At 45.9% G+C, this 24,915-nt stretch overlaps 1 protein-coding gene and 2 long non-coding RNA genes across 14 annotated transcripts in view; all 3 read right to left on the minus strand.

Annotated features, from left to right (window-relative positions):
• Ankrd33b (ankyrin repeat domain 33B) overlaps positions 1-24,915 on the minus strand; it is a 255,262-nt gene that overhangs the window by 59,233 nt on the left and 171,114 nt on the right. The window lies entirely within an intron of this gene.
• LOC144365652 (uncharacterized) lies at positions 2,839-4,478 on the minus strand. The gene is made up of 2 exons (XR_013424351.1): positions 4,135-4,478; positions 2,839-4,017 (listed from the first exon to the last, which is right to left on the minus strand). It is a non-coding gene; the product is annotated as an uncharacterized LOC144365652 (long non-coding RNA).
• Positions 4,501-18,553, minus strand: LOC144365654 (uncharacterized). Of its 2 annotated transcripts, XR_013424354.1 has the most exons (4): positions 17,048-18,553; positions 5,414-5,706; positions 4,846-4,944; positions 4,501-4,734 (listed from the first exon to the last, which is right to left on the minus strand). It is a non-coding gene; the product is annotated as an uncharacterized LOC144365654 (long non-coding RNA). The 2 variants fall into 2 exon arrangements; XR_013424353.1 differs by having other exon boundaries at positions 4,501-4,944.

The following is a 24,915-nucleotide window of genomic DNA, read 5'->3' on the forward strand; positions in this document are numbered from 1 at the left end:
ATATTTAAATATTTAAACAGGTAATATTTATTACCTGTGTCCTTCCTAATTAACTGGGAGAAGGGTCCTGCAGGCTGATAAGTGTTCTTTGCTTAAATGAAAGCTAGATTAACATCAAGGCCAATTTAAAATGATAAATTACAGTATTACTAGTAAAATAAATTCTTCATTAAACTAAGTATCTGATCACTGATTGATAATCTTGTATATCTATCTCTCTGTACTATCCATCTGTTGGACAATATAACACAACAATTTGGACATTCAATAGGAATTTTTCTCCAGGTCACTGATAAATTTCAGGGATGATAAGATTAGTGAACCATAGTGGTCTGGACCGCTGGCTTCCCTGGTGATCAGCATTAACATCTTGCACAAACACACACACACACAAAAAAAAAAAAAACTCAACACCTCTAGAACCAATTATAATTTCTACCACATGGAAACAAGTTTCTAAATGACACTACACCTTATGTTTACTAACGAAAAGATGACAATATGGTGCCATCTGATCAAACTAGTAGATAGGGTGGCTCTTCAAGATACAAGAAATGGTGCTAGAGCTTTAGCCTGTCTCCTTTAAGTAGAGACATCACACAAAGTTTTATCTTGATGTTGTGTACTTTTCTCATTAAAACTTGATTCTCCTTGCTTTAGTCATTAATCCCATCTTGGCATTTTATCTAAAACATAAGCTCTTATCATGCCAAAGTAGAAATAATGAGATAATGAGATAACATTGTACCATTGAGGCTAATTACAAGTTGCAGATCTTAACACACCAAAGCTCTATCCCAAATTGAAAGAGAACGAATCCATCTCCCTCTTTACTTTTTGACTTTGGAAGGAAGGTCTGCAAGACCAATTCTTTATCTATTCACACCTTTTGTGTTGAAGGAGGAGTAGGTCAGTAAAAATTAATTAAAGGAGTTAGTTAAGCAGAAAAGAGAAATTTACCAAGCAATTTCCCACTTCTTGGTAAAAACTGTATCCCGGGCCATAGAGTCTCCTGAACAAGTGGCTTTATTTTGTGATTTAACAGTAGGATATTTCTTAGCTCATCCTATCTGCATCCATTTTCACCTTGACTGAACAAATGCAATTAGCTTGCAGTGAGCCAAGTAATGGTTTTCTTAAAGGATTGGGAACACTTTCTTAGACTCTAATGTGTACAGACGTCTGCTGCAGCTCTTCCAGCCAGGCTCCTGATAGGAACAACCACATGTCTTTTTCCAGTGCATCATGACAAAAGTTTTGCAGCAAGAAAACAACATCAAGGGACAGAAGAGCCGGCTGAGGAGTAAATGCGAAGACGCTGGGCCTGCCCGTCATTTCAAGGTTGTGATCCTGACCAAGAAAGAAAGGAAACAACATCTTGGCACTCCTACTGAAGGTTGATGCTGCATCAAGGAGTGGACACCCAAGCCAGCATTCTAGAACCTCATTGCACCAGAGCAGAGATTCTCACCTGCCTTGCTCACCACCGTACCCTTAGTGCACATGGTAGGCACTCAAGAGATGCTTTGGAAGACAACCTGAAGACCCCAGGAGTCATTCTCCATCCTTGGGTTTAGTGGAATCTAAGGTATTTCCTCACTGTTGGATAGTCCTAGAAATAAGTTGGCCCCGTGGGAGTCATCACACCTGAGAATGCTCTGAGAGCCCAAATATAGTTTCTCCGAGACCTTTAGATTTAAAGGCACTGGAAAACATTTTAGCAGATAAATTCAGTTCACTAAGACAGAGGACATAAGTACATACTACATGCATGACCATACATGGATAGAAGACTCCTGCAATCCAGACCACTAGCCATATTTTATCAAATCCAGAACATACCCTGTCAACTCTAAGATGCCTGCTGATTTCCAAGGTGGTAGGAGGTGAAGTTGTCTGCATTGGTTCTGCTCTGTGTGATCTCACACATGTACACACACACACACACACACACAAGATAAGAAATCTGAAATATAATGATTATGGATAGAAGTGGGGCTGTTCTCATGGGAAGAAATGCTACAGGGTAGACTCCCTGTTAAGACCTTCATCCCAAATCTTGCTACCTTTCTACTCCCATGATTCACCCATCACCTTCATTTGGTATTTACTTTGTTCACACACAAAAATATTTAATTAAACTTGAATTGACAGAAATACATTTGAATAACAAATAAAATGAATTGATATTGAGAATTGAAAATAACTAGATTCTTATACTTGCATACTATTTGGTAGTACATATATAAATTCAATTTAACATTTAAAAAATGAATTGTAAGTTTTTCAAACTCAACACAAAACTATTCACAGGCCAACTTTTGCAAATTTCAAGTGCATTTTGTTCTCAGTAGAAACTTTCACCTAGATAAAATAGCAGTTATATCTAAAGTCTTATTTCAGAAACTGATACCACTATTGCTTCTGTTTTTGTAGCCCAGAGGAACTTGGGCTACAAAATGAAATGAAAATGAAAAAGAAGAAGGAAGGAAAGAGGAAGAGGAGGAAGAAAGAAATGAAAAGTAGTCTCGTTTCTATCATTTTTGGTACCTGGAAGAGGGGAATTCACCATTACTAAGTAGATTTTTTAAAATTTTGTTTTTAGTTATACATGGACATAATGTCCTTATTTTGTTTATTTATTTTTATATGGTGTTGAGGATTGAACTCAGGGTCTCAAACGTGTGAGGTGAGCATTCTACCACTGAAACACAACCCCAGCCCACTAAGTCGATTTTTACAGATAAATAAGTCAGGACTTCCTAGTTATAATGACTTCTAATATTGAATCTTGGAGATTTTTACGATATAGAAAATTGATCAGTAAAGAGCCCATACTACCATGAAATGTTTACTCTTTTGTAAAATTATTACAACAAAGATATTCACATAGGAAAGCAACAGGCATAAAGACAATTGCCCTGAGACATCAGCCTCCCAAGGGGCAGGATGGGTGCTAGGTGTCACAACACCGGGCAGCAATCAGTTCTTGACACTTATGTACTAACTGGAGGACTGAGTGAACGAATGGCTTGCACACATAGCCAGGTGAGAAGCAGTTGTGGTGTGCAAAGGGTGGCAGCTCCAGAACTGCAGAATGTGAAGAACAGCTGTCAGGAATCTGCACAGAGTTCCACTGGCTGGAGGGGAAGAACGTGGAGAACAACCTGGCTCAGTGAAGGTCATCATACACTTCTGGAAGGACCATGAGTGGGTGCTGTGGTTTGGAAATGAGGTATCCCCCAAAGAGCTCAGGTGTTAGACAGCGAAGCAATGTTCAGAATGAAGTGATTAGGTTTTGAGAGCTGGAACCCAATCAGTGGATTCATGTACTTGATGGATTGATAATCTGAACGGATTACTCGGTGGAAACTGTTGGCAGGTGGGCATGCTAGTAGGTCGCTGGGGGTGTAACTGGGGATTAGGCTCTGCTCCTGGCTCCACCCACAAGCTCGGCTTCCTGGCTGCCATAAGGTGACCGATTTCCCATAGAGTGTCCGTCCTCCTGCCTTGATGATCTGCTCATCTCAGACCCACAGCAATAGAGTTGACCAACCACGGACTGAACCTCTGAAACCGTGGGCCAAAATAAACTTTTCCTCCTCGAAGTTGTTCTTGTCAGGGCTTTTGGTCACAGCAACAAAAAGCTGACAAATACAGAGGGGTTATTCTGATCTGTAGAGCCAGAGGGACTGCATAGTCACATGGCCACAGAGGCCAACTCAGGTGAACACAGATGGGCTTTCAAACAGGAAATTTAGGAGTGGCAAAGGCCACGTATGATCCTGTTGGCTTCCCCTGTGGACTCTGCAAGACCCAAATGTGTGGGGTACACAAAATGGGAGGACTCCACGAATCGTTTCTTGGAGGGCACACACCCCATAGACAGATGGTGACCAGGGTAGACCTCAAACCTGTGATCCTCATCTGGAGCTGGTTCCCCTAAAATGTGATGCTTTCCTGGCCTCCTGCAGGGGCTCCAAGGGCACAGCTCTCGGGCTCAAGTCCTCAGAATATCTGAAAGAGCAGTGGAAGGGAGACGGCAGTGTCTCCTGACCCAGAACCCCCCACTCGGCTGTCACATCTCCTCATCAAGGAGAGAGACGCAGCTTCTGGCACTGAACACTTACCCACCTGCTGCCCAGACGCTGCAGCTCAGCTGCGGCAGAAGTGCTGAGCTGGTTTCTGCTGGGCCTCAGGTGTCACTGGTAACACTGTCAGTTAAGCAGGGATTGCCGGATCTTTATTCCTGGCAATGAGGCGAGACCTAGAAAGCGCGCAGCTGGATTTCCTGATCACAGGTTGGGCTTGCAAGGCTTAGGGGTGGGGAGCCGTAACGGAACAGTCAAGCTGGAAGTCAAAATCTATAAAATCAAAGAGGGAATCCCATATTTTATCTGCTTCTGGTTCTTGGATAGGGTTGTTCTTGAAAAAGAAATAGCAATTTTCTTTCAGATAATTAAATGAAACAAGCAAGAACCCCCAGCCCCCCCCCCCCCCGCCAAAAGTGGAAATCATTGGATTTAAACAATTTAAAGACAAATCCTGTCTTCTCTTCATAGCCAGCCTATAAATATCTTAAGAGAAAGTCCCTCGCTGTCCACCTCCTTTATCGTTCATGGTGCAATTTATGGTGTCCTGCCCATGGCAGAAATGAATACGAATTTTGGGGCATGAAGGAAAAAATACAGACTGAGCACAGCTTCATTCTCCGCCAACCAGAAATGCACAGACCTGAAAAGGAGATGTAAAAGAGACACAAATAACAAAAAAAAAAATATATGCAACTAGTAGATCAGGCAGGAAATGCTCCTCGTAGGCACAGCGGGGACCTCAGCCTCATACCTGGGATCACATCCTAGCTCCACCACCCTCTCTGTGTGACTACCAGGAAGTTTTTTACGTCCTTGAGGATGAATCACTGCCTGTGCAGGGCTTTGGTGCCTGTGAAAACACAAGTCAGAAGGGTCAGCGCTGTGCTCCAGGCCCTCTCCCAGTGGTTCCCCGTCACCTACCAGGTCAAAGCCAGTGTCTTCCTGGGAACTTAGAAGCCCTCCACCACCACCCCTTTACCTCTCTGAGTTCATGTGACGAGACTCACCCTCTTACAAACTGTCCTCCCCTTGGTCACCACTGCCTCCTTTTTTCCCCTTGGTCAATGCGTCATCCCTGCCCTGTCACCTTCTCAGCAAAGTGGTCTGGCTTTCTGACAGGCCACCAGAAAGCATGATCTGGGAGTGTGAGGAAGTTCACTTCCATGGGGAGAAGTTTCCCAGTAGACAGCGAAGATGGCAAGGGGCCAGACTGAGGAATGTCTCTTGTGAATATTCCTGGACACTCATCCTCGGGAGCCCCTTCCCCAGGACTCCTGTGCATGAGAACCTGCCACCTGCCACACCCCTTTCCAGCTCACCTTCAACCTCTGTGTCCTCGTTCTACATTCTCCCAGCCCCAGCCTCGCACGGCCCAAACCTCCACTTTCTAGAAAAGTCAGAGCTGCAGAAGATCCTCTTCAGTCTGTGGATTCATTTCATAATTTTCTGTCCTCCTCCTGGAAGGTAAGTTCAGTGAGAGCCGAGGTTTCCTTTTGTGCACAGCAGGGTGAGCGGTCCCTGGAGTGGACGAGTTTCTAGCTCCGTGTCTGGCAGTGTACCTGGCGCTGAGGAGCTGCCCACAGATGGAGATCTTCACCATCATTCTTATTACCTATGACGTTCAGGAAAAGCTGTGCTATGTGCTAGGTCCTTTGCACCAAAACAAAACAAAACAAAAATACTCTTTTTTTTCCCCCCCAGAAATAAAATAAAAAGACATGTCTGGAAATATTTGCACATATTTTTAAGACCTGTCCTGCAGTGGATGTTTTTTGTTTAGTCCTGATTATAGTCCAATGTTCTTTCCAATGGAAACATAAACAAAAACATGGCAAAAATTAGAGAAGCAGAAACAGGAGACACAAGCAGAAGAGTAAAGAGGAGCTGAAAGGAGCCCTAAACGGTGGAAAGGTAGAGAATCCGTGAGGAAAGCAGGCCCTGCAAGCTGCAGTGACTCTCCTAAGAAAACACAGTAAAGGAGACAGGAAGAAAGGGCTGTCCGAGGGACCAAGAAAACAATGACATCGTTTTGTAACGTTTCTCTGGCCTTATGAGTTGGAGATTGCAAGATGAACACCTAAAAAAGCTGTCATCGTCTGTTATACCACAACAAATCCCACTCTTGTAAATATTATAATGCACCAATTAAAATAATGATGACAATAATAGAAGGGAGATCCATAGAGTAGAGCAGGCACATTGGCAGGAGGGAGGAAAGAGGCTGGGGAACGTGACTGATGGAATCACATCAGGTGCATGTACAAATACGGCCATGAATGCTGCTATTATGTGACGGTAATAACCAATAAAACAGCAAATCTTAAAAAGCTCTGTTTGCTTTCCATGCCGATATTTTTCCTCATATGCTTCCCACAAGTTTTGGCAATTGCATCGACTGCATTCACACGGTTCCTAAGAGGCACTCTTTCTTTCTTTCTTTCTTTCTTTCTTTCTTTCTTTCTTTCTTTCTTTCTTTCTTTCTTTCTTTCTTTCTTTCTTTCTTTCTTTTAATATTTATTCTTTAGGTGTAGATGGACACAACACAATGCTTTTATTTTTATGTGGTGCTGAGGATCGAGCCTGGGTCCCGCCCGTGCTAGGCAAGCGCTCTACCGCTGAGCCACAATCCCAGCCCCAAGAGGCGCACTGCACTGTCTCAGAGATTCAAATTTCGAACATTTCTTCGAGTTGCTAATATAAAACACCTTTTTTCACTTTTCGATTACATATGTGGAAAATTCAAAAGAATCAAAAGGAAAGACACTATGGCCCTAAGAGAATTTAGTGAGGAAGCAAGTTTAAAATTATCAGAGAAAAATAAGTGCACATCATAAAAACCTGGCCGGCATTCTCCCTTGAACATGCGTTCCTTGCTTTACCCCACAGTGTCTCTCTTGAGAGCCCCCTATGACCCTTTGAATATGTACCTACTTTCATAAACAAACCCCTGTATATGCCTTTGGGGGGAAAGGAAAGGAAGAAAAACTTAGGTGTGGATTTTACAAAAGAGGGTCCAAACCCTATGTGAAAAAAACCATAAAACACTTCATTTATTAATTATTAATCTTCCATAAAACCACAAAACACTCATGGAAGGTACAAAAGCAGACTAGAACACAGGTGCCAAGCCAACCTGTGTTCTTTGAAGGGACTCTGCATTTAAAAAGTTATTGGATTTGTCAAGTTAATAAATAAATTTAATGCAATCTAAATTTTCTTAAATTCCCAGGTTTTTGTTTGGGGGCAGATAGACTGATGAAAGAGTTCATTTGGAATAACAAACAAGCAAGTATAACTAACACCCTAAGAAAGAAGAGCTGTGGGGGAGAGGGAGGAGCCAGACCTCTGGGATGTCAGAACACACTGTGATGGATCTATCCTTTAAGAAGCTTCCTGTGGGTGCTCCGATAGACAGGATGCAGAAGAGAAAATCCAGAGACAGACTCACATGACTATGAAAATTTAGTAGACAAGAAAGAGCACATCTTAAGTCAGTAGAGCAAAGCTAGCCCCATGGGAAACAAAGTGGAATCTACTGATGCTATATGCTAGGATAAGTTTCTATTGTTGCATATTTAAATGGAAAACCAAAAGAAAACCATTAGGTCCTAGAAAAAAAAAACTGGGCATATTCATCATTAACCTGAGAACGAAGAAAACCTTAGTAAATGTGGTTTAGTGTCTAGAAGCAATAAGATTGATTAGTTGTATTACTAAAAAAAATTATGGAAAAAAAAAGCATAAGTAAAAAGGCAGATGATATACGAAGGGAAAAGTTCATATATCCATCAATAGACTTAACTCATAAAAAGGTTTTGATACAAGACAAAAAAAAACTTGACTGAAAAAAAATCTAGAAATATGAACACTTACTTTGTGGAAAAAACAAATAATCAATGCAACTGACTCTTCGACACATGGGAAGATATTCAACTTTTTTTTACCTGTCTCATAAGAGGAATGCAAGTTAAAATTATGAAAAGATACCAATGTATTGAAATACACCAAATATGGCTAAACTTATATGCTTGTGATTCATACAGACAAAAACCTTCATTGTCACCTCTGGAATGTGCCTGAGAACCTTCACTGTTGTGAACCAGCAGGTATTTGGGCTGAGATGTGGTAAAAGGAAATCTCTCTTCATAGAACTATTCTAATTAATTAATAAAGAGTGTTGGGATTTAAGTATCACCATTTTACAACCCTAAATGAATTAATGCATTGGAAAATATCCAGATTCGACAATATAAGGCTTTCCAGCCTAGCTAGCCCACTTCTGGGACCTAACTCACTAATATACTGGCAAAAATTTGAAAATGTAAATTTCAAAATGTAAATTCAATTCATTGCAGCTCCAATTGTGAGATGCACAAGACTTAAGACAACCAGATTGTCCATCTGTGGAGTGCCTGGTGAATTAACTGTGCTACAGTACTGCCCAGTACTAGGGTTATGCAGCTGTCAAAAAGAATGAGAAAGTTTTCCATAAATCTCTGATATTTATGGTCAAGTGAAAAAAGCAAAGTGAAAAACAGCAACTATAATAGATTAGGAAAGGAGGGGGGTGTGAATGTAGAGAGAATTTCCTTAAAATTTTTAAAAAGACCTGGGAAGATAAATGTCTGTAAGTGGTTGTCTACAGAAAGATGAGGGAATACAATAGAAGGGATAGGAAGAGAAGCTAAGCTTCTTTGGACAAATCTTATTTTGTAGATTTAACTTTAATACATAATAAAAACAGCTTAAAAATTCTTAAAAAAAAAAAAAAAGTAAAGTGAACCAAATGGAATTAGATAGTGTCCGGTTAAGAGCATAATCACCCAGAGGAGCTGTTCACCATGCTGTTAAAATGCATTGCAAACCAATATCCCAGCAGCACTTCTGTGAGGAAAGAGCAACCGCTAGCAAATCATAAACTGTTTTCAGTCAAAATATTGCTCCTGCAAGTGTTGGCATTGTGGACTGAAACTTGTATGTGTGTGTGTGTTATGAGATAATACAAAAATGAGTGGTTATGTTGGTTCACTGTGAACCTGGAATCTTAGAGTGCAAAAATAAAAACCATGGGTTTGTTCTCTAGCACCACCATAAAAAAGAAAAAAAAAGGTAAGGTTGATGAGGCTAAGTAAGAACACCATGTCCCTACATTTGAACTAGAAGTTCCAGGATGAACTCCACATAGTTTATTATAAATAGCAAAAAACAATCAAGTAAACAAAGCAAAAGATGTTTTTGGCTGCATCTGCTGCAAGTCCTGTCATCGGTGGATATCCCAGCAGCTAAGGGCTTCCCAGCACCCAGACTTTGATCTTGACAGTCCATTTCCCACTCAAGGGAAGAGGTGCACCTTGGAGAATAGGCTCTTCTAGGCCTGGAGCAGACATGTGCCGGGAGATTCTGGAACGTTTTATCACATCAGAAAGCAAGAATGCTGTCAAGCTGGCCAAGAGACACTGAGGCAAGATGTGCCCATGACCCAGGGGGACAGTAAATGAAAGTGATGGTCCATAGAACACCCACAGAATGGATGTCACTCTGCAATTTTTAAAAAATGAAACACTGGATTCATGCTGCAATGAAGATTACTTTCAAAATGTTTTTCTAAGTGAAAGTGGCCAGCTATAAAAGATGCCCTCTTATTCCATTTATGTAAATTTCTGGGCTAAAGGTAGATTAGTGGTTTTCTGCTGTAGGGGGCCTAGGGCTCTAGGGAGGAGAAGGTAGTTAGAGAGAGACAGGGAATGAGGGCTAATGGGCACAGAGTTTCTTTGGGGACTGACAAAAGTATTCTAAAATTGATTGTGGTGATGGTTGCACAATTCTTAATATACTAAAAACCATTGAATTGTATCCTTTAAATGAATGAACTGTACTGCATGTGAACTACATATCTCAATAAAAAAAATGTTTTAAAAATTTTCAGGGGTCAGCCAGGTTGGAGATACCAAACATGTTACATATGGTTAAATCCCTAAGTGCATAACAAAAATACTTTGGATTACCGTGGAGAATGTTTGGTAATCAACTCATTGCTATTAAAATCAGCAAATGCTATGGTTTGAATATATTTATCTTCCTCAAATTCTTATGGTAGAACCTGAGATCCAAGTCGGCCATAGAAGGGTGCGGTCTTTAAGTAGGGGTGAGGTGATGAGGTAAGAGTAGGGTTAGCACCCTTACTAGAGGGCTGGAGAACCTAGCTCATCCTTGCTGTCCAATCAGAAGAGCAATCTTTGTGACTCTACAGAAAGGAAGTTCACCTAGCACGTATCATGCAACCGTGTCATATACCCCAAATCAGAGTCTGATCAGCCCTCTCCGTCCATCCACCCGTCCCTTCACAGAAAGCACAGTGGATGCCTGGGCAGCTTAAAAGCCCAACAGGGTGAAACCCTCAAAACTCGGCTCTGGAGGATAAACATGCATCTGCTCCAGCAAACAAGTGTGTGAAGACCAAGAGGTGGAGGGAACCTGAGGTTAGGGAGGGACGCCACCCAGAAACCCCCAGGGGCTTGTTTGCTTTGTGCTTGCAATGAGCACTTGGGGAAGAAACACAGGCACATAACACAGGTGAGGTGACGGGGAAAGAGCACCAGCATTGCTGTCTGGTGTGTGCATGATATGATATAGATGCCTCATTTCATCTATCTATCGTTTCTCTACATATAGATCTATGTTTTGTTCTATTGGATTGAACTCAGGACCTCACACAGGCTAGGCAAGTGATCTGTCACTGAGCTATATCCTCAGTCCAGCACACCCCTTATTTTAAATGCCTAGTAAATAACTGAAATTGCTCCAAGCAGGTTTTGAAGGCACAAAACCCTCTGTGCTGCATTATTCCATTCCCACCTCTAGCTTTCCTTTCCGGCCCCTGAGCCCACGTTTCCTGTCCGATGCAGCCTCCTCTCACAACAAAGATGCCTCCAAAATATGTGTCCACCCAGTAAGACCCCACACCCAGCCCCATAACGGAAGGGTCATCCATCAGAAAAAAATGGTCCTACTCTTTGTTCTTAAGGGAAGGCCAGGAGCTTCCCCTCACCCCTGACCCCTGTACAGCAACAGGTAGAAAAGAGGAGGTGCTTTAACTGCAGCCGCCCGTCCATGAGAGTGAGCAAACCCAAGCTTTAGGACCCGACTGCCGGGACCTGCCCCCTCGCCATCCCCTTTCCTAAGGCTGATCCTACGTCTTCCACTGGTTTGTTTCCACAAAGACAGTTGCTTCTTGGTCCCTGCAGCTTTTTGTTCCCTCCTACCAGAGCCTCCATTGGCCTGCCCTGGGCCTCCTTTCTGCCCAGCTGGCCGGAGGCAAACTCGGCCAGTCAGAAAAGCTTCCCCCTTTGCTCTCACTTTCCCTTCACCCAGTCTCTCCACTCTGCTTCTTGGTCATGCTACGTCTTTGTAAAGAAAAAGTGATCTTCTGAAACTAATCTGTGCTAAGAGGTGAGTGCTGATGGCCACAGGGCTTTCTAGAACTGTCCACCCCACCCGAGAGGCGGCCGTATGTGACAAGATGTTGCCCGGGGAAACCAGTGTGAACCGTGAAGCGCACCCAGCACTGGCGCTTGCTCTGCAGGGTCTGCATGGAGCAGGACTTCCGGTCCTCTGAACCACCTGGGGGGCACGCCCATCCCCCAGCGGCTGGTGTCCCTGCCCACAACCTTCCTGTGTTGGAGTTCTAACCCTGGTGTTTCAGGATGGGACCTTATTGGGAAGTAGGGCCTTTAGAGTGACAAATGAGTTAAAGTGAGGTCTTTGGAGTCCACCCCAACACGATGTACTTGGTGTTCCAACAAAAGGGGAAATTTGGACACACACGTACAGAGGGAGGATGTAGTGAGAACCTGCAGCGGGAAGGTCATCTGCGAGCTGAAGAGGGCAGCCCCGGAAGAAACCATCCCCATCAGGACTGGACCTCCGACTCCCAGCCTCCAGATGGTGAGGGGACACAGTCAGTTGTTGAAGCATCCAAAGCCCAGTACAGGTTGACTGTCCCTAATCCAAAGTCCAAAATGCTCCGGAGTCTGAAACATTTTCAGCACCGATATAACAACGCAACTGGGAAAGTCAGCACCTGACCTCACCTATGGCTTTCAGTCAAAATGCCGACACCTAGGACTTTTTGTATCAAATTGCCTTCAGGCCGTGCAAAGAAGGACATGTGAAACATAAATGCGTTTTGTGTTTGGTCGCGAATCCCATCCCAAGATTTCTTATGACATTCATACTAGTCTTTCAAAATTTTAAAAAATATCCGAAACCTCCACACGGCTGGTCCCAAGCATCCTGAAGGTGCTTTGTGCTGACAGCCCTGGAGTAGATGAACGCAGCTGCTCCTTCACTCTGGGGACTGTTCCTCTTGTCCTGGTGGGAAGACCCACCTCGGTACCTCCATGGCCGGTGACAAATGACCAAACATGGAGATACAAGAGGGGACCATGGGTGTGGTACGGTCCACCTTGTGGCGCTCCTTTGGGACCCAGCTGGGGCAGACCCAGGGAGTCCCCCTCCACTTAGCCCCACCCCCAACAGTACCCTTCCTCAGCCCCCTCCCTTCTCAGAACAATGGCTTCTTCAATCCCTGGCACAGGCGCCCGTCCCGTGCTTCATCCGGGGAACCCAACTGAAGTCACTGGGCATCCATAAAACACCTTTGGGGACCCAGGGCCCTTCGCAGCCAGGAGGCCCCTGCCCCATCCCTGTGCGACTGCAGATCCTGACTCCACCCTGTCCTGGCGTCTCGGGCTCTCCAGAAAACTCAGGGCCTTGACAGCAGACACCAGGGCAGCCCCCGAAAGGAGCCAGAGAACTGGACACACTGTCAGGCAGACCCTGGGGACAGGACGCCAAACGCTCCTCTCCACTGAGCCGCAGAATGCAGCATCCTGAGGACACCAGCCTCCTCGTCCCCAGTGAATGTCGATGCCGCTGCGTGGCCCCTTTCCCTTCCCGCACAACTTCTCCTGCATTCTGATATGCTGTGCATCCGGGAGCTCAGGGAGCCTGAGAGAGCCTGCTCAGTCCCCGACAGCAAGCCTCGCTCAGGGACAGATGAGGGAAGACAGAAAGAAAGAAAAGCAAGGGACAAATTCTTGCTGCCTTGAGGCTCACTAGGGGAAATAATCGGCCCTGCTGGATTCCACATGGCTCAGAGTTTCCGATCTCATTTTTCTTTTGCAGAAATTAGAAGAAAGTGTTTTTTTTTTCTTTTTTCCCCTGTTTTTTGCAAGAGTTTGGGAGAGAAGTAGCATTTTTGTGCTTCTTGTTTTTCTTATGTTTTATCTTTAATTGGAATTTTACAAAGTGCTTCAGAGGAGGTGAAAGAGCGATTCTGCTTGATTGTGGCTTTGGTAGAGCATATGGAGTTATAAAGGAATTGGCACCAAGGTCGGAGGGATCCATGTGATTTCAGAACATAGGAATGGGAGATTGTGTCTGGAAATGCAGAACTGTTTTATGTAGAGGGAAGATCCTGTGCAAAGGCACTAAGGCAGGGAAGCACAGCCTGATTAAGTCTGTTTGGGGGGCACTAGAGCAGGGAGCATGAACAAGAGGCAGAGAAGATAGAAAGGCAGGCTAGTGTCAGAGCAGCAGGGCCCTGAGAGACCTGATGAGAAATTGGCCTCTCTGTTAAGAAACAAGTGTCCTTTCAATGAGTGACTTTGTTATAGGTAGACAGTATGAGTTTGGTAGGGCTGCTATAACAAAGTGATACCAACTGGAAAATTTAGACACTAGACATTTGTTTTCCCCCATTTCTGGAGTCTAGAAATGTTTAACATCAGGGTGTCAGTAGGGTTGGTTTCTTTTGCAGCCTTACCTTGGCTTGCCAATGGCTATCTTCTTTCTGTGTCTTTACAAGGTCTTTCCTCTGCAAATGTCTGTCCTAATCTCTTTTTGATCCAGCCATATTGGATTAGAATCTTCCCTAAACACCTCATTTAAACTTCATGAGCTCCACGTCCAAATATAGTCCCATTATATGGTTCTGGGTAGAACTTCAACACGAAGATGCGGTGGGAGGGCACAGTTCAGCCCATAACATAATCTGTGCAAGAAACATTCTTACAGAAGATGGAAGAAAGACCAGGAAGGAGGCAATGAAGTCAGTGAGACCAATAGAGGCTGGCACAATGGATCCAAGATTATCAGCTGTGGACAGGGAAGGAAGAGGTCAAAGGTTTTGTGAAGACGGCTGGTTGGCACTCAGCCGCTGGTGGTGTTGGGGGTGTGCGATGGAAGGAACCAGAGACAACTGCATAGAACTCCAAGAGCCAGCATGAAACTAGCCTGCACCTTGGCTTACTAATAGCTCATTAATAAACAGGAGGGGATTAATGGGTGAGTTGATCTGGGCAGGGTCCAGAGTGGAAAGCAAACTTGTGTTTCACAGAATTTCAGTATTGCTTGCAATTTTGTTGCAGAACTATGTGTTCAAAAAGTCAAAAAAAAATAAAAAAATAACCATAGAGCTTCAAAGGGTTTTCCCTCTGGGCTGATTTTCACATCACTTGACTCCTGAAGTTCTGGGCACCTATGCTAAAGACACAATCTAAGAAACCAACCCAGGTAGAAATCATGGTGGTGATAGGTAAGGTTAACAACTAGAAAGAAAAGAAAAATAGGAATTCAACAGAAGCATAGCAAAACAGGTATTTATACAGAGAAGTTTGGTATAACAAAGATTCACCCTGGACTCTTCCAAGGACATTCAGGTACTAAACTCTCCTCTCTCCTCCCTGAACAAGAAAAGTCGATGACTTGGAGCTCCAGGCAGCTGAGATGATTGAATGGGATGACAGCTCTGCAGTGTCATCTTCCTGGACATTACCTCTGCACCAAGAGTAGACATAACTGCCCAACAAGTGTCAGCTACGGCAATGGCACTAATAGCATCTGTTACGTATTGCAGTTGGGGTGCCTCGTCTAAGAGTCATAAGGACCAGAGGGATGCAGCTACCCAACAGCTCTTCCTCTCTTTACCTAACAGCAGAATCCCAGCTGTGTTCAGGGATTGGAAGGCCTGTGTTTCCAGAGGCTGGCTTCCCTCTCAAGTCCCAGCATGGATCTTGATTAGTCTGACAGTCACTTGTGACTGATATTAGTCTTGTGTGATGGTTAATTTTATGCATCGAATTAAATGGGTCAAGGGGTGTCCAGATGTTTGGTTAATCATCATTTCTGGGTATGTCTACAAGGGTGTTTCTGGGTAAGGTTAGCATCTGAATCTGTAGATTGAGTGAAGCAGACGGCCCCTCCCAATGCAGATGGCCCTCGTGCAATCTGCTGATGCCTGGCTAGAACAACAGGTTGAACAAGAGAGAGAGAGAGTTTTTGAGCTGGGATAGTGGTCTTCCCTGCCTAGAAATCACTTGCACTAGAAATCACACCATTAGCTCTCCTAGATCATAGGCCTTAGAACTGCAGATCTTGGGACATCTCAGCCTCCATAATTGTGTGAGCCAATTCTTTGTGATATATATCCTGACTGATCCAGCTTAGGAAGAGATGCAGTCATGCATAAATACAAGGGGAGGAAATCCCCTGAGGAACATCAGGGAAATCATTCCTTGATCTTAAAAAGGGACTGATGAGTTGTCATCTATATAGATATCGTCATCTGCACGTTCTGCCTGGAATTGTAGCAGCCACCTATGTAGCCAGCCTAAAAGGATAAACCAAATCACCCTCCCAGCACCACAGAAAGGAGAGACAGGATGGATTCAGACCTAGATGATTTTGCTAAACTGATGAATTAGCAACCCTAGTACATACCTGCCTCAGGACTTCTCATAAGGGAAAATGAATGGCCTCACCCTGAATGGTTCTTTGTTTGCTTGTCTGTTACTTGCAGCCCAAAGCACCCTAACTGCTAGAAATTCTGGCTTGCATGAAAAGCTTGGGCTCCCCTTTGTCTGGTATATTTCTTACTGTTTTCTTCACCCAGACTTGGGGTAGAGTTGGGGGGTCCTGTGCCGGGCCCTGTGAACTTTACCCACCAGAGCATGTTGAAGGACTACAGGGCCCCAAACCCAATGTTAGGAATTCTAACCCCTGTGCCCTACAGGATGTTCCCATGTACAACCCCCATGTTAAAACCCCACAAGCTGCACATAGCACTTCCCAGCTGCACGTAACACTCCAAGCTCTATACAATGCCACCACCAGATGTTCCATATAGATAATCCTGGGAAGGCCAAGCTTGAGCAAATAGAGTAAAAACAGGAACTAAAAGAATAGGATGCAATTTATGGGTTTCTTTTCTGAGAACATAAAGTGGAAAAAACAAGTTTACCCCCCAGGTGACCTAAGGGGCTGGACCTAGAGGAACTTAGATAAACCAATAGAATAACTGTTACTGTGCTAGGCTGAAACCTTGCCCCCTGCTTCCTATAAAAACTCTGTACCCCCGAGCCCGGGTGTGCCAGTCACCGAAGCTCCGGCTGAGGTTTTGCTGTGCACCCACAGGCGCCTGGGTGAGAATAAACCCTCCTGCGGTTTGCATCCAGTGTCTCGAGTGGTCCATTCCTGGTTGGGGGATCTGGGGGTCTCTCAATGTCACATAGTCCTGAAGCACCTTCCTCTTGGACACGGTGGCTGGTAGGCAAGTGCTTTAGGGACAGCCCTCTGTGCATGTGGGGTGGAAAGCTACTGCCCTTTTAAATGATGGTCATTGCTGTTCTAATTTGTGCTGTGTTGTGTTTCCACTAAAGCTTTCCAGAGAGAATTCCAAGGAACCAGCCAAAATCGCCTCGTCACTCTGACTCACTCTCTTCAGGTGACCAAGAGTAAAGTTTGCTCTTTATAATACAAAACTCTCCACACAGCATTGCTTCCGCCCACCGTTTATTTTTGAACGTGTGACCAGTGATCTCCACTGAGCATGCTCACGACTGTGCCTGCCCCGTGAAGAGCCTCTTGCTTCCTCTGAGGGGCCGTAAGCCTACCTTCACTCTGGTCTCCTGGTTGTGCTTTCAGCCTCATGCTCATCAGGGGGGAACCTCGTGCATTTGGTTGCAGAAGAACTTTGGCCAACAAGCGCAGCGTCCTGGGAGCCAGACTCACATGTTTCCTGCTGACTCCTTTGCGAGTGGGACCTTCTGTTCTGGAGGGACTGCTGCTTCTCCTGGACTCCATCCAATGTTGTCAGCCTCCTGGTACTCATGTTTCTAAACCCCAGTCCAAAATCCCAACTGTGGGCTCATTGGCTTTCTCCAATTTTTTTTTTTTTTTTAATGTTTGCCAGGCTCCTTTTCTGGTATGAGTCAGAGTGTGTTTTCCACTGATAAGCAAACAAGTCAGCCTCCTGCCCCACAACCCCGGGCCATCTGCCATTTCTCCCAGGTCCAGTCTCCCACTGTGGGCTCAAAATAGTAGCAATCCTCACAGCGCTTTACATTGCCTCACGTGGTTCTTTGGAGTGTACAGGCATTTTCACACGTGCCATCTAGTTTAATCCTTGCAATGATGAATGAGGTAAGAAGAGCACATGATCACTCCTATTTCACAGAAGAAGAAACACGTTCAGAGGGGAGGCCTGGCGGGGCCGAGGTCCAACTGCAGGGAGCTGGCACACGTAGGAAGCAAGTCCAGAATTAGCAGGAGCGTCTCCTCTTCTAATCCGGCTCCATTCCACACACATTTAGCCTGTGCTGCCCTGTGCTCGGCACTTCAGGGCTTGCCCGGGACAACCGTGAGGATGAGGACTCACGTGCATGCCACACAGGGTTCCGGGGTGGAGTCACCTCTCGCGTTGTGTCTGCTGTGTGGGGTTGGTGTGGCCCTGGGAACTTGCTATGTTCCGTTCTTTCTTGCAGTAGGAAGACTCTTCTTAGGTTTGTTTTTCTGTATTGGTAATGAAGAGCAGAAAGCAGATGATGTTCGGTGCTTATGAAGCCATCGATGCCCTCACTAAGCAGAGAGCAGGGCCCAGCAGGGACTAGAGAGGACAGTCACACAGGAAGGGACAGGGCCACACTCTGGAGAAGCCCAGCTTTCCTTGGTGAGCTGAATGGAAAACTCAACAGAGTATTAGCTACATTTACCAAATGTGTATTGTATCAATTAGCATTTTGTTGATAACAAAATGCCCCAAATCCAGCGCCTTAACAACACCCTGTTTGTCAGTTGTTAGGCGGGTGGCACTCTGATGGGCCAGGCCCCGTGTTCTCCCTTTGCCTGGCTCAGGAGCCTGCAGTCTGCTGGCAGGGTGGCTGGGGACGGGCCGTCTCGGCTGGCCTGGGCTGGGACGGTTCGACTCTAGTGCACATGGTCTCTCACCTGCAATAGGCTGTCCTGGTCCTGGCCCCGTGGTGAAGTGGGGGAGCGCGAGTGACAGACATCTGCTGGTCTCTGCAGGCCCAGGCCCAGGCCTGCTGCACCGCACACCTGCTGCGCTCTTAGAGCCAGTGCAAGTCACAAGCCAGGCCACAGCCAGGATCAAGGAAACCAGATGCCACTTTCTGATAAGCAGAGCTGCCGAGTCCGGAAGGGAAAGAGGGAAGGGTAGAGGACGGCTGCCCATTGCCTGTGTAGAATTTTGAGCCCTGAGAGAAAGCTGTGTGTGAGACTGCCCTGGTCTGATTTGAGAAATAACTATAGGCCCTCCTACAGCCTGCTAATACGCACTGAGTAGGACCTCTAGAAAAGCACCCTTGAGACACCTTTGGTGATTAAGAGATCAAGGGAATAATTTTGCATAATTATATAGCAGCCCTTACACCTAAAAATAATAGACCATCAAGGTCAAGGCTATTAGCACCTCCTGGGCAATGCTTTGGAACAGAACCAACAGGTTATATATGTACACATATTATATATATTCTATGTATGTTTATGTATGTACACATATATGTGATATAATCATATGTGTGTGTGTTTATGAAAAAGGGATTCATTAGAGTGACTTTCAGAACCACAAGCCAGATACTCCACAACAGGCTGGAGAGACGGAGGGACCAGTAGCTGCCCAGTCCCAGAAGCTGCAGCTCCAGAAGGAAGGAGATGAATGACGGAGCCCCAGTCTGAAGTCCAGAAACTCCCTGAAGATCACTGGTCAGTCTGCTTTGGAAGAACCAAGAGCCGGAGTCCACGTCCACTGGTCGATTACAGAAGCAACCCAAGCACCCGCTCAGGAAGAACGGAGCTGGTGTCTTTTTTGGCTTCCTCCTTCTGCCACCTTCTTCCCATCAGGTCCCCAGCTCATTGGATGGTGTCACCCACATTCAAGGTGGGTGTCCCACTCAGTCTGCTGTCCCATGTGCCAGTGGCCTCTGGAAACCTCCTTATCAACACACCCACAAGTCTCTGAATCCTGGGCATCCCTTAATCCAGCTAGACTGACAACCCCCACTAACCACCGCTCCCTCCATGTGAAAAGGTCCCTGCACACAGTGTAATGTTCTTCTCCATCGTCCCTGAAAGTAAGGAATATGCAGGGATTGGTTGTTGAGTTCTATTCCACATATTTTGGGGGAGGGGAGTACCAGAGACTGAACTCAGGGGCACTCAAGCCATGTCCTCAGGCCTCTTTTGTATTTTATTTAGAGACAGGGTCTCACTGAGTTGCTTAGCACCTCACCAGTGCTGAGGCTGGCTTTGAACTTGCAATCCTCCTGCCTCAGCCTCCCAAGCTGCTGAGATTACAGGCATGCACCACCACACCCAGCTCAATATATTTTTGAGTATTCTGACAAAAAAGAAAAAAAAAAGCAGATTTCAGGTGCATCTGATATGCGTTTTGAAAGAACACCTCTTCTACAGATTTTTTTTTAATCCCCTAAACTTTGGGATGCAGAAAAGGAACATCATCATTTCCAGCCAGGTGCCTCTGAGCTATAGGATATTTAAAGGTTTGACATGTTCCTATTCAAAACTGAAAGCAACTGTCAGCAAAACACATACAATTTGAAATAGATTATTCAAATTTGTTTTTAAGTATCTAATTAAAAATATTTAATGGTCTTGGATGGAATGCTAAAGATCAGACTTGATGGAATACCTTAGCAACAGTAAATAAGTGGGAAAGAAATGGACATCCCTCAATCAATCTAATCATGTGAGTGCCTTTGTTGACTGTGAAGACCGGTTTTCTCTATGATTAAATCAGAACTTCTCCTTTCACTGGGAGGAAGGTGTGGAGTTAGCCCTAGGCACCTGTTAAAAGTCAAACACTATGAAATTCATAAACTTGCAGCATTCAAGCACCTTCCCTTTCACTGCCATGTGCTGAGATGACAGCCTCTAGAACCAGCAAGCGGCTCAGCGGAGGACCGTCCTGGGCTTGTCTGATCCAGATGCACACTCTGGACAAAGAAGCCAACCACGACAGCCCAAAGGCGAGGCCTCGGCCCTGCTGGTGTCGTCGCTCTGCTCATTTCTTCAGCCATGAGCATACACTTTGAGCACCCGCTGTGCACACAGCATCACCTCAGAGGCTAAGAAACAATCTTCCTCCAGCTCCATGATGTTCTGTGAGGTCAGGGTCTCGGTGGTGCAAAGAGCCCAGCCCAGTGGTTACCTGCCTCCCCTCTCCTCATCCCTTCACACCTACATGGTATCTGCAGCCCTAATGTACTCCCAAGATATTTTTAGATCTTTTCTGACTTGCTCCTGGATTCTTGCTGCAGTGTTTCCAGGTGGTCATGGCCATTACCTCCTGACCCCTGTGGAGGGCCCCACATGCACCCACCTCCACCCAGCAGCACAGCACAGTCTGCACCCTCAGGTGGCAGGAGGAGAACAGGACAGGCCTGAGCTGGCCCGGCTGAGCTGAAGTCCAGCACTCTGCCCTGGGCACACCTCTCACCCTCGTGGCTTTACTTTCCCTAGAGTGGAGCAAGGGCCAAGGTCAGCAGAAGGACACTGTCCTCCACCACTAACCTGTTGAGTCTGCACCAGGGATCGGCTCCTGCATGCTGCAAGTTCAGGCAGGAGCTGGGGCTGGGGTCAAAGGCCCTAGAGTGGAGCAGGCCCCACATTAATGCATTCCATGCCAACCTAGCCTTTCCCTGGGAGGCAGGATTTCTGCCTGCCCAATTAGATTCATTGATGGCTGAAGAGAGATCTACGCTGAAGAGGACAAAAACTCCCAAGTAAACTGGAAAGTCCCTTCTGTCCTTGAATAGAATTTAGCTGTGAGCCTGGAACTGAGGCCTCCCACTCTGTCTCTGCCACTTGCTGGCCATTAGATTTGGGGCAAGTTACTTTTCTTCTTGGGACCTCAGTCTTCCAAGAGGCCTGGCTTGGTAGGTCCCTGTGAGGTTTACAGTGGCCATTGTGTATAAAGCCTGTGCAGCAGTGAGCAGGGCAGGCAAACCGTGAGCACATGTCAGGTCCAGCCCAGGCCAGCCTCAGGGCACAAAGAGGAAGCCAGGGCTCCAGCCCACATTCTAACTTTGGGTGGTGACTCAGGCCTCCACCCCTAAGTCTGAGCAATGGCTGCAGAGGCTAGACAAAAACTACAAGCTGGACAAACTTGTAGGTCCTTGAGATCAGACTACATTTTCACTGGTCAGAAGGCAGAGGCCTCATGAAAGAAGGCCAGAGGATCTGACACCACAGCCAGTCCTCAGACTCTCCAGCAGTTCCAGGCAAACCGGCCACATTCATCTATGATGACAGATTTACAGTGTGCACTCGGGAATCCTTCCTCATTCCCACCAGCCACCCAACTGGACATGCTTTCCTTATTGAATGTTCGTACATATTAATTTGAGTGGTAAAGAAGGAGTAATAGACAAGGAAGAGATCTGGGGAGTTACCCCAGATCTGCATATCCTAGAGAACATCATTCCTCATCTCTCACTGCATGTTGGGTTCTGGGCACACTTACGTGCACACACATGGGCATACATAGCACACACAGACACATCTATGCCCACAGGCAGGGCATACCTGCATGCATGCACAGATGTACACCCATGCATACATAGGCGTACACACATGCACATGGGCATAGCCATGCATATATGTGCCTGCACACAGATACACAAAGGGAAATGTGCATACCCATAGGTACACAGGAGCACAAAAATGTGCAAAGGAACATATGTGAATGCACAGAGACATACAGATAGATGGACAGAGACATGCATGTATAGACATGTGTACACACATATATACATGCTTAGAGACACATGTACATGTAAAGGTGCACAGGTGGTTGCATGACCACATACTCAAGCATGGGCTCACACAAGCTCACTCAGGCACAGGCACACTCACACATGGGAGCAGCTACAATCTCAGCTGAGTGGTGGCATGGGCTGTGGCAGTAGCCACGGCCAGCTTTGGGCAATCATCCACATCTGTCTGTGAAGCCCCAGATCAGCTTTCTGGACAGTGACTGTGTCCAACAGTTGTCACCTGTCGTCTAGAATTTGAGGCGCTGAGAACTGACAGGCACCAGCACTGGGGAGCTGCAAACATTCTGCACTCAGCGCTGGGCGTGGGGAGAGGAAACTCGAGTCGCAGGACTTGTCAATTTCTATATGCAAATGCTCCTTCACGGCCAATTTCAAGCGACCAGCGTGAGGCCACTGCAAGTGAGGCTCGGAAGAGACACTGACAGGCAGCTCTCATAAACAGCACTGGCCAGCTCCGGACCAGGTCTCCCAAGCCGTGTGAATCAGTCAAGACCCGGGATGCTCAACACCAACAGGAACGGAGATGACGCAGGTCTCATCCCCCAGCCCAGACCCATTTATTCAATTGAAAATATTCATCCAATAAACTAGAACAATGGAAAATCGTAGGAAGGAAAAATTCCCCCTGACTTCTCGCACATATTTTCGTTAACAAATGTGGAATTTTTTTCTGTCCAGATGTTGGCAAAATGACAGACTTACGGTGTGCACTCGGGGAGACATCACTCCTTTGCTTGCTTCGTTTGGGTTCTGTTTATTGTAACTTTAAACAGTTTCATATCACACCAAATTCAGATAAAGGGGGATCTTATAGAAATGCACCCTAACCTCTGTGAGGCCAACGTGGAAGGATGTTCTGACTCGCACATAGGACACTTTTGCACGAGGGGTTAATGGTCATTGAACCCTCGGGAATGCCTGGTGGGGGGAGCAGAAGCAAACTCCCGTCTGAGCAATCGTAAGGCCTTCTGCCCGCAGCAGCCTCACACACTGTGCTGCAAAACCCTCACCAAACAATTTCTTTTCATTCTGTCCACCCAGTTGTTTGCGGCTCACATTTTTATTAGGTTTTCTGGATGTGAACCTGAGAGGACTCCCAATGCAAACGGAGAAGCTCCAGTTACAGTCCATTTGAAAAACTGCCCACCATAGGGAAGAGAAAACACAGTCTGTGTTTATGCAAAAGCAACGGAGCCTCCACAATATGTTAAGATTATAATATTCTTGAGGGAGGCAAAATCCTCCATTCTAATATAAAATACACAATTGGTGATCTCTGTACCATTAAGGAAGTGCTCAGCTGAAGGAACTAAGTGCCCTCATTTTCATTCAATGCACAGGTTTCTAGAAGGTGCCCAAAGTGGAATGCTGGTATTTTTCAAATTCAAAGGGGGGACGTTCTTTGTCTGTTATGGAAGGAGTGCTTTGGACAGCACTGCGTTGGTTCACGCTCCTGACATGGAGAGAGAATTCAACTTGGAGCTGGGACAAGTTGCGCTTGGTCCTGACCCCTCTGCCCTCCAGCTCTGGGAGGGAGTGCAAACTCACCTTCCCCAGTCTTGGTTTCCTCACTCGGGAGCCCCTTGGGGTTGGGCTGGGGTGGAGTAACCAGTCCTTTGCTGTCCCTTTGCAGTGTCTGCATGTGTCTATGACTGAGCCTGGGGGTGTGGCACCCACCTAGAGTGACCTCACCTGGAGCCTGCAGTTCTTTTCTCTAAGAAGCTGGAGTTCAACATTGATCCAAGGTTGGAAGGAAGATGGTGCTTCCCGAACCCAGGCTCTGATGGTCCCACAGCTTCAGGATGGCCCCAATCCCTGAACTCTGGCTTCTCATGGGCACTGGCATTCGCGCAGGGGGGTGCTCTAGCTCCAGCCTCTGCCTGCATTGAATGAAAATGAGATGGATCTGCTTGTTCAGGTAGCAGTGGGGATAGTGCAAAGGGGAGGAGAGCAGGTACCGGAAGGAAGGTGCAGCCTGTGCTCCAGAATGCACAAGGAGACGAGGGTCCCGGGGCCCTCCCGCTGCTTCCTTCCTCTACCAATGGAGGGTGAAGTACTTAACCTCTCCGTATCCCAGTGGCCCTCGTGTGTAGGCTAGAGTTGATGATAGGAATCCCCACACCTAAGAGGCATCACTGTGGCCAGTGTTTGATGAGATAACCAGGTACCTGGTGAAGGTCAGCGGTTTGAGCCATTTCTGTATTTCATTAATCCTAAGATACTTATCTTTTTCTGCCGTATTGTTTGTACATCTGGCCATCTTTGATATCCTAGTATCGTGTCAAATTTTGATGGTGCATCTTACAATTAATGGAACCTGGATTCCGGTGACATACGGTATTGTAATTACAGCTAAATTACCACTAAAGACATATGATCATAAAGTAATAGAGACTGCTCCCATGAGCTGTGGACAGCAAGAAGCTTTCTTACCTAATAATCGCATGGCACAGATTTTCCCAACTGGGAGATTCCCCCAGGAGCCTCGGTACCATGGCTGAGAGGGATGAACGTCACCCCGTGGTCCTGACAAACTCTCTGTAGATCTGTCTTATTTTAGGCAAACCCAGGGTGCAAATATCTAGGTTCCTGATTGAAAATTAATGACGAGGTGACACTTCAAAAGAGAAGAGCACTACAAAAGTATCCAAAGCAGAATTTCTCAATAT

The sequence above is a fragment of the Ictidomys tridecemlineatus genome, chromosome 1 (genome assembly GCF_052094955.1).
Source record: "Ictidomys tridecemlineatus isolate mIctTri1 chromosome 1, mIctTri1.hap1, whole genome shotgun sequence".
NCBI lineage: Eukaryota > Metazoa > Chordata > Mammalia > Rodentia > Sciuridae > Ictidomys > Ictidomys tridecemlineatus.